The following is a 10,647-nucleotide window of genomic DNA, read 5'->3' as shown; positions in this document are numbered from 1 at the left end:
TAAAAATATACATTTATTAAAGCAACTTAAGTGTAAATAAAAAATTAACCAAATGAAGAAGAAAACTGAAATATAATTAACTTTACCAGTGGAGGATTGAACATTTGTAGAATTTCTTCAGCCTCTCTGGTAGCTGCTCCAAATTCAGCATTGTCAGCTTTCATTTCAAGATGCTTTGAAATAGTTGCAGCTTCCTGGCATAACTGGTCAAAACCTGAAGATGCCATATTGATGCAAAGAGAAATAGGCTAAACAAATTGAAAGAGGGACAAACAGAGAGAGGGGGAGAGTGAGAGAGAGTGAGTGAGTGAGTGAGTGAGTGAGTGAGTGTCTGTGTGAGTGAGTGTGTGTGTGAGTGTGTGTGTGTGAGTGTGTGTGTGTGAGTGTGTGTGTGTGTGAGTGTGTGTGTGTGAGTGCGTGTGTGCGTAGGAGAGTAGGGCTGTGCAAAATAATCGTCTGCGATTCTCATGCGTGTTTCATCAGTAAAGCCGGTTCCGTGATTAGAAGTAAATCCCCATCAGCTGCTTTCAGATGGAGCGGCATTTACTACACAGACTCGTAGTTCACAGAGAAGCTAGGCAAAACCGGGTTTAAAATCGAGGAAAATCGACTCCGACAATTTGCCTAGCTTCTCTGTGAACTACGGGTCTGTGTAATAAATGCCGCTCCATCTGAAAGCAGCTGATGACGATTTACTTCTAATCAGGGAACCGGCTTTACTGATGAAACATGCATGAGAATCGCAGACAATTATTTTGCACAGCCCTATAGAAGAGTGAGTGAGTTGGAAAGTGAGTGAGTTAGTAGGAGAGTGAGTTGGAGAGTGAGTGAGTGAGTGAGTGAGTGAGTGAGTGAGTGAGTGACTGAGTGACTGAGTGAGTGAGTAGGAGAGCTTTTGCAAGTGATGGCTCTTAAAAGAGCCGTTGGTTTAAATGTTGCGGAGCGTGTAGATGGAGGAGTATGAGATGTATGTGAAGAAACTGCAAGACAAAAAAATTGTGAATTACAAATTTTGGATATTTTAAATTCTTTATTTGCTAAACATTTTATGTGTATAACTATTTACAACAAACCCCAAGATCCGCCCACTATCATAAGACTATATAATAAAATAAATAAATAAATAAAACGGCAATATAATAAAACTGACCAAAAAAGAAAGATCTGAATGTCTAAAGATTTCTGAATTGTACATCAAATGTATTAAAAACATGTTGTTGGTGTTACTGTTTTTACTATGTATAAAAAGGCTGAACTACTGTGGTAAAAGCATAAGGTTTGCTGTTACTGTACTACAAAATACCGCAGTAGAAGTAGACTAACTGCCGTAAAAACATGGTACGATTTGTGTGCTATAAACACAAAATACCACAGTAGAAGTACTTTGGTAGTTAATTCCAAAAATATGAATATAATAAAACGATCTAGGATCTGTCACGTTATGTTAATGGTGACTAACATAACGTGACTAACTTTTAATCACGCGCTAATCAATCACTCAATGCTTGATTATGTGTTGTGTTGAACTTATTTGGAACAAAAAGAAAGAATGTAATATAGATGACCAATACAATTCAGAGAACATTTAGAAGCCGATCTGGATTAAAAAAAAGAACATATAATGAATTTAATATCGAACAAACAGACACTTTATGGTATACTCACCGAGATGTGGCGACGTTTGTAAACAGATGATAAATATCGCGATGATGTGCGAACGAGATTTGGGTCACGGCAGGGGCGTAGCCACGGGTGTGCCGGAGCCACCCACAGTGGCACACCTAAAATGGATGCAGAATATTTATTTATAGTTTCAATATTTTTTTTTTTACTAAACTAGGGCTGTTGTTGTTTACTTAGAATATATATATATTTTTAAAATCAAGCCTTTCACGCGTAAGTTAAAAATATTTTATCTGACCCCTTGTGTCCATGGCGACGGGTCATGATTGTCACGTGACACACCGCAACAACAGTAATGTATGCTATTAGTTTTATTTCGTTTTTCCTTTTTTTAATTAAAAATATTAACTAACTTGCTTACCATGTCAACTATCTGATATTCCAATCCTTCGTTTAAAGATCTTTATAAATTATCTTGATCTAAAACGAGATGAGTCCTGTCCACCGGATTTACAGCACATGAATTCCCCAGCGTTTATCTTGCCTGCTTGTGACACACGCAGATTTTCAGATGCAGACCCAGAGGTTTTTTCTGGCTACGGGTCACGCTTCTTGAATGCGATGAAAAAAAAACGTATGGTATAGTACGATTTAATCTATTCGTATTAATGCGCACGAAATCCCTGCAACACAGGGCTGTGTTAAATGCGATGAACTAATCGTACGATTTCGTACGAGCCAGCTCGTATGATTTCATACGATTTAGCCACTTGGTTAAATCGTTTGAATTATTACGAATTCGCCGTGAGATAGGGTTGACATATCATGAAAATCTGACTTTTTCATGTTTACGTGCTATAATTGGGTCCCCAGTACTTCTATCAAACTAGAACATGTGGAAAAAAACAACCCAGTAACTTAGTTTTGGTAAACTATTCTCCTCAAGCAAGTAAAAAATAGGTCACTGAAATTTGGCTCTCCTTGTGATGTCAGAAGGGGGTAATACCGCCCCTTTATATGTTCTATCCAACAATGGCACTGCCATTTAGTTCAGAGATCAGCTCATTTGCATTTTAAAGGACACACCCAAAACAGCACATTTTTGCTCACACCTACAAAGTGAAAATTTGATCATCTTATAATAAATTATCTATGGGGTATATTGAACTATATACTGTATATAGAACTTCACATATGTACTTTGGGTACAACATAGTTTCTGTTTTCCTCTTTTTCAGCTTTTATTATTAGTGGTGTACTTCAGGGTTCAATCTTGGGCCCGCTCCTCTTTAATTTATATATGCGTGCATTAAGAAAATATTATTAGAGAGCACAATGTTTCATTTCATTTATACGCTGATGATACTCAGTTTGTATATTCCATTGAAAGCTGCTGATTCCATTAAACAGTTGTTGGACTGTCTTGATGATGTCAAGAAATGGTTAAAAAGTCACTTTCTCCAAATTAATGAAGACACAACTGTAATTATTGTTTTTGGTCCACCGAGATTGAGAGATGGTCTCATTTAGGAACTTGGCAATCATTTCCCACCAGTAACTTCTCAGAATATACAGACTAGGAACCTTGGTGTCATCTTAGACTCTGAATTATGGTTAACCAATCAAATAAATTTGGTTGTTAAGAATAGTTTTTATCAATTACAGATGATTACTACTTAATCATCTGTACTACTTAAGATTTGGAGAAGGTCATTCATGCTTTTATCACATTGCGTTTAGATTACTGCAACTTATTGTATGCTAACCAAATGAAATGGATAAAAAATTGCCTGCTGAATATTTTAGATTGTATTTTTAAGCAGATCGAATATTTTGGAAGTGAAAACTGAAATGTGGACTATTGAATTTTTAATAAGGAAAATGTGTTTGAAATGTTTTGAAGTGAAATATTTACAGCTTAAATATAAAGCCATGTAGAATTTCAGCCTTAATGCAAGCCCTAAAAATATAATGCATTAAGATACAATCAATGTTAATAAAAGGCATATTTTTCCAAGTACAATTCAACCGGCTATTTTATTTCACTTTACCTACATTTTATTTAGCTGAAATAGCAAAATCTTTAAACAGCCAAAACATGTCATTTTCCATTTGGGGCATCATACACTAATATGGTGGTGTTTGAGGACCCCTTGTGGACATCAGATTTAATTGCAGACATGTTGTACTTGGCCCAATGCTGGCTAATTTATCTTTTAAGAAATATCTGATGTTAATCTCTGATATCTTTAACATTTTCATCGCTGATGGAGAATAAACCAAACGCTAATTATGTGAATCAATGTGCATTTTAATCTGAAACTGTTATATTTTTTAGATTTTACTAGTAAAACTGTAGTAAAATGTATAGATACTATCATGTTTTTTTTTACTTTACCATAGTGAATGTTGAAGTATACTACAGTGTTTACTACAGATGATCAATTCACATTAGTTACAGAATACTGCAGTAAACATAAACTAATTGTAATTTACTACAATATATTATAATTTACAATTATTTACTATAGTAAATACTAAAGTAACACGAGTATTTGTAATATGGGAACATACTAAAAAACATTTGCAATTGTTTATAAAATTTCATAAAATCATGATTTCCATGCCATTTTTTTTAACTCAACCAGTCTCGACCAATAACATTCCCTGCACACACCCACACAAAGAATTGTAGGACAAGACAATGAAGGTATCTCAGAAGGCAGGAGGTAAAGCAAACATTGGATTCGGACGTGCCTTGATGCCTTCCTACCTTGGAATGCTGCCTTTGAACTTCAGAGTTTTAGAGCTTTCGGACACAACCCAAGATACCTTCGACTTGCTTTCATGACGCCGAGGTGGGGTTGTTGGATTCCGCAGTTAGTTGTCCTCTGACTGATGGGAAAGTACACACGTTATATCATCTAATCACGTTGCTTCTAAACCAATTTTAATCCTTTTCACCTTCCATACTCGGGGGAGAGCAACTGCACATGCAGTGGGAGGTTTAACAGTAAACACACGCAGCCCTCTTAAGAGTGTATGTTCAGTTCCCAAACACCTTATAGGTGTTCACAGGGTGATGCAGCGACGAGTTCCCTCTAAAGGGAATCGGGTAAACTGGGATCTAGAAATGTTTATTTATTTCAAAGCAAAATGAACAATGATGTGACTTGGTTAAAATGAAAACCTATATTTCTGATTTTTTTTTTATATTGAGTCTGATGTCAAGCAACTGAAGAACAATTAAAAATTTTCATAGAGACTTTTATGGGTTAAAAAGAAAGATTTACTGTTACTGTTTACAAACAGTTTTAAACAAAGGTGTATTTAGTATTATTTCTATATTAACTGCAATGAATTATATGAATTATATGCATCATCAAATGCACAGCCATAAATCAAACAAAGCAGGTTAAATAAAAACACAATAAATTAAATTAAGCAGAATAATTGCATATGTTTTTATATTCATTAACAATTAAAGAAAATTCCTATTCAGCTAAATTAATCACACATGCATTACTTCTGAGTAAATTCTTTACACTTATTGATGTTTTGCTAATTTGGCCTACGCTATAAAAAATGCAGCATGAACTTAATTTTACAAGTTATTTCAACACTCATTTTTAAAGTTTTGACATAACTTATAAAAGAAAACAGAATTAAACATAACATAAAGAGAAAAACAAGTTGATTTAATTTGTTAAATTTAAGTACAATAAAAATATATGTGGATATGATATAATTTTACAGTGTATTTTTATTTTGAATAGAGTCAGTGGCTACCTAGAAATAAGACATCATTTTTCTTCATTTTTCTTGATCTTCTTAAAGCCTTTGAAAAAATACAAAAAAACTTAAAATGTTATTTTTAAACTAGTAAAAGATTAACATAGTTGACAAGAATATCAGTATTGAATAACATCATCCAATCATTATATAGCAAACACTGAATATCCACACAAAGTGAAAGCATAACTTTATAAACATAATTGCTATATCATGAATCTATCCCCTTTGACACTTGCCTCCTCTCTAATAGCACACAAAGTTAAGTTCCTCCATACAGTTTCTGTTCTCCCAGCTCTGAGTTGTCATGTTTAGAGATCCACAGTAAGTGTAATTGTCAGGACAGGCTGGCAGCTGGCCACTAAGGTCTCCCAGATTCACACCACTTAACCAGAACCATGAACCTGCCAGGAACCGTAGACCCATCCATACAGTTGATGTATTAGCAATGGTTTGGTTGGCTTGGATGAGATGTAAATCTGTTGGCAGACTGGCCAGATCAGTGTGATGAGTCCTGCAGTATTGTAACGCGTCCTCCCAGCTCTTATTCTCTTTAACCACAATCAGTTTAATGTCCCACTTGTAGCAGAAGTAAGGGTATGAATCAGTACAGGGGTCGTTAGACAATCTGCCATTTTCAACTTGAGCGCAGAGGTTATCGGCTTTTCCATTTGGTTGCCTTGGTCCCCAGGGGATAAATCTTCTCTGGCTTCCATCACTCCACTCCCAGATGTTTGCAGAAATCTTTTTCAGACCAACCCAGCTGGATCCATATGAACCACTAAGCCCACTTGCAGTGTTTAAAGCTGTGATTTCATCCCGGCTGTCAACACTGGACAGGTCTACATAGGAGCCTCTGCAGTGACTTTGAGCTTCTGTCCATGTCATGTGATTTTTAAAATAAATGTGTTTTCTTCTCAAAGCTGCTATCAGCTCACAATGAGCTGACAGGAAAAAAACAAACACGACAATCTTCATCTCTTCTGTGAAGGGCGAGTCATTCAGCACTCAACTATATATTAAGACCAACTTTACATTTGTTAGTAATGTATGCAAATGTATGCTCACTTAAAATATCAATGGAAAAGAAAATAAGCTCAGCTTTTATTAAATGGTTTGTGCTGCAAAGTGTAGATATTTATGTCATGTTCGAATCTCTTTTCCTTAAGCCCAAATTTATTAAATGTCCATCGCCTTAAATTACAATTCTGCAAGCAATAGTTTCCTTTATTTCCAAAAAAAAAAAACATATGACTCAAATTATAAAAACCTTTACACAATAAGCTGCTTACATGAGAGCAGATATGTAAGGAATAACTGACAACAGATATGTAAGAGATAGACGTTTAAGTTTTGAAAAATAATGCACAACCAAACTGGTATGCGGCATGACACAAAGCAAAGTGCTTTGCTCTCAAAACACTGCAGTATCTTAATAAAAAATGTTCACATTCACTGGAGATCATCTTCTGACAGTAACAAACAATTACCAAGAGCACAGATTCTTCAGCCCTATCCCAGTCGCCCCTGCATACTGTATTAAGACGTTATTTTTGAGAGTATCTCAGTGTCCTAGCTTGTTTAAACTAAAAAAAAAAAAAAAAAAACTAAACTGGCTATTGTTTACAGAATGCACGATTGACCTCTCAACATTTTTGAAGTTTGCATGTCTACTGTGCAAATGAGTCAGATTTTGCTAATGGTAATGCATAATATACGTAAATGAACAACTCATGTAAATGTTGCTGTATCTTGGCATGACTATATACAGATCTTTTCACCATTAACAATGAAATGGATAAAGAATACAGTAACAAGATTGATACAATAATAACACTACGTATACATGCACAGCTTTAGATCGGTTTTCAAGAATTAAGCAAGAATTAAGGCCTGGTGCCAGTTGTTCCTCCGTGTCTGGCTGCCGATGGTGTTGGAGGAGCTGAACAACGCTTGCTTAATGAGAGAATTTGGTCCAATTTTCCCCCTTACGACAGAGCATCTGAATCTGCTTGGAAGCACATCGGAGGCGCTTCGATCTTAAATGTTGAATATTTATGATCATAAATCCTGTTGTGTGGGGAACATCAAGGAAAAATGCACATGCATGCTGTAGATTGTCACGTGAAATAAAACGATACCCAATCAGAAAGTGAGCTGATGAAAGACAAAACCATTACAAGTGTAGTTGGTCATTAATTTATTTGTATTTATTTGCGCTTATATTTAATACTTTTTGCTTTAGTTTTTTCATAGTTTGTTTTGTTTACTCTCTCATGACTGCAGATGTTTTTGAAAGGCAAAGTGGTTTGTTCTTATCTGTACTTAATGATTTTCTATTTAATTCTATAAGGTTCTGTCATCAAGTATTGAGCCTTTTCCTATGCTCGTAAACTTTAAGTTTAAAAAAGAAACCCTTAAAACTAATAAAGTCCAACCTTTACTGTCAAATTTCCTGATTTGTCTTTGTGGTGCTTCTGGTCATATTTTTTGCATGAATTTGTTTGCTCACTAGGAGAGAGTTGGGGCAAAACTAATGTTTTCTCTGAGCCCTGACTACATTTGCATTTTAAGCTATGACAGCATGTTCAGCATGCAACCCTTGACAGATCTGACAAATATTATACCTCAGTGTTTCTGCTACATAGCCAAGAAACATTCACCACAGCTGCAGCTTGGAAAATCAGCCTACATGTAGACTGTCTTAAATAGCGAAATAAATATCTTCTTTGATTTTTGATGTTCACTTGTTCATAAATAAATCTCCTAAAATATAATTTTTATATTTTTTACAGGGGTTTAGTTCACTCTAAATTCTGCTGGATTGTTTTTAACCTAATGCAGGATAAATATTGGACAGAAAACATGTTGGGTTAAATAAATAGGTAAATAAACCTATGCTGGGCCCAACAAAATCGTGTACGAAAGTGGAAAATAATGTGTTTTTTCTAGAACATAAGAACACATTGTATTATACCAAATACACAAAATAACACTGTTTTTTTAAGCAATGAAATAGGTGCAGTTTTAGCAAATTTTCTTATATAGTTGTCTTGATTTTCAATATTTGTAATTAATAAATATTCAAAAAAATTATATTTTTATAGAAACGTATCGTACATGCTCATGTCTTGTATAGTATATGATGTCGGTGGAGGCTGGTGGGGGACCACATCTATATTTTAAAAGGTAACCAAGAATTCTGTAGCTATGCCTTGTGTATGACCATAAATGATGGAGAAATACAGTATATAGGCGAACTGACCAACTAGTCTTGAAGAAAAATATACATGACTAGCTTTTTGGGCCGCAGGATTCCATGCGCACATGCAGCGTTGTCAAGGTAACGTTGGTCTGTCAGTCACTTTGCCCAGGGAGATCCTAAAGAGCTCACTTCATGTGCTCTGCCCTTCCCTTAAAAAAAATTAACCATGGTTTTATTGTGGTAAAAGGCTAGTAACCATGTTTTTTGTGTATTGATTATTATCAGCAAAACTATGGAAAATAGTTTTTTGAAAACCATAGTTGTCAAAACCATGGTTATTTTGTGGTTACCATGATTTTACTACAGTAACCATGTTGTTGTTTTTTTTTTTAACTGTAGTGAAACCATGGTTAATTTTCATAAGAGTTCAAAGGAGTAAGGCATAGGGATGCTCACTTCCATTTGGAAAATTCCCACTAGGCTTCTCTACACTTGCCGGACACTTTATTACTGTAGGTACACATGTTCAATTGCTTCTTAACACAAATACTATTCATACTATTTTAGCCTTAAGTTACTTTTTATTTAATAGTTTATTCATTAAAATATTACAAAATAGACAAATAAATATGAATCATATCTCTGTTTGATTAATAGCTCAGAAATAAATCATAATTTGCTCTGGTCTGGGGGCCTTGTTTTGCAAAAGACTGACACTTCTGCTTTAGTGCAGTATATTTTCTTTGCATCCATTTAATAAACGAATCAGTTCACCACGATAATGTTGCTCATATGGGTCATAGACTTAATGTAATACTGCAAGCTCAGAACTCAGAGAAACTTACTGCGGTTTCCCTGCATTTCCATCACCCACAGAGTACATGTGTAACTATATGGTCTTTGCAAATGCTGTTTAATCCTGTTGCAAATGTTGTTCAAATAAATGAATTTGCATTTAAATCAGTGTGCTGCCCCTAGGGCATGTGTAGTCCTTTTTCACTTTGCTAGTATTAACCAGTACAGTAGAGAGCCATGCCATCACTAAATTAACCATGTTTTTTTTTTTGTGGTAAAAGTGTAGTAACCATGTTTTTTGGTGTATTGATTATTATCAGCAAAACCATGGTTTTACTACACTTACCATAGTTTAACTATTTTTTTTAATCCATGGTTGTCCAAATCATGATTATTTTGTGGTTACCATGGTTTCACTACAGTAACCATGGTTTTTTGGTTTTAACTTGAGTAAAACCATAGTTAATTTTCGTAAGGGCGGTCAGTAGATTATATTCTGTCAAGAGATCCTTCTAAAAGTTACACAATGCACTTTATTGGTTATAATGGGATTATGAATGGTTTTAATGGAAACTTTAATGACTGCGATTGATATTTTAAATTAAATACTCAAATAAAATACAAATTCATAACTCCTGACAAAAATTAAGACATTACTGTCACTATAGGATTTTCAGAATAAAACAAATGATCATACTGTATCTTAAGTCTTAACCCGTTTTAATGATGTATAGTTGTTTAATGTAAGTACATTTAAACCAACAGTAACTTTGAATTGTAAATGTAAATAAAGAATGCTTCAGGATGCCAGCATCCTTGTGCGGGTTAACAGGTTTGGGTGCTTGTAAAACTGCTTGTTAAATGCGATGCGGTCAAAAATTTGGGTTCACCTGTGCAACAAAGCCATGTGGTTAATTAAATACAATAAATATTTTTTATAATAAAATGCATAATATGTTCAGGAATTAATAATAATTAAAAGTGATGAAGATGGCATCTCCTATCAGATGTTCATATTAACAACAAAAAAAATGACACTGAGCCAGTGGTATTATTATAATTTACAATATATTAAACATGCCTTATGAGTCTTTTTTAATCTTTTTCTTAGTATATTTATAAATCATACAGGCATAAAGTATATACACAGCACAACGTCAATTGTACATTATAAACATACATAAACATTATTAGCTTAAATATTACACAGTGTGATGCATTTTAAACCTTTT

At 34.4% G+C, this 10,647-nt stretch overlaps 1 long non-coding RNA gene across 1 annotated transcript; it reads right to left on the bottom strand.

Annotated features, from left to right (window-relative positions):
- Positions 1 to 762: 762 nt before the first annotated feature.
- LOC141362903 (uncharacterized) lies at positions 763 to 2,435 on the bottom strand. The gene is made up of 3 exons (XR_012368479.1): positions 2,045 to 2,435; positions 1,666 to 1,781; positions 763 to 980 (listed from the first exon to the last, which is right to left on the bottom strand). It is a non-coding gene; the product is annotated as an uncharacterized lncRNA (long non-coding RNA).
- Positions 2,436 to 10,647: the final 8,212 nt, after the last annotated feature.

This window comes from Misgurnus anguillicaudatus, unplaced genomic scaffold (assembly GCF_027580225.2).
Source record: "Misgurnus anguillicaudatus unplaced genomic scaffold, ASM2758022v2 HiC_scaffold_29, whole genome shotgun sequence".
NCBI classification, from domain to species: domain Eukaryota; kingdom Metazoa; phylum Chordata; class Actinopteri; order Cypriniformes; family Cobitidae; genus Misgurnus; species Misgurnus anguillicaudatus.
The sequence above is the reverse complement of the archived record's forward strand: the minus strand, read 5'-3'. Positions and strand labels throughout refer to the sequence as shown.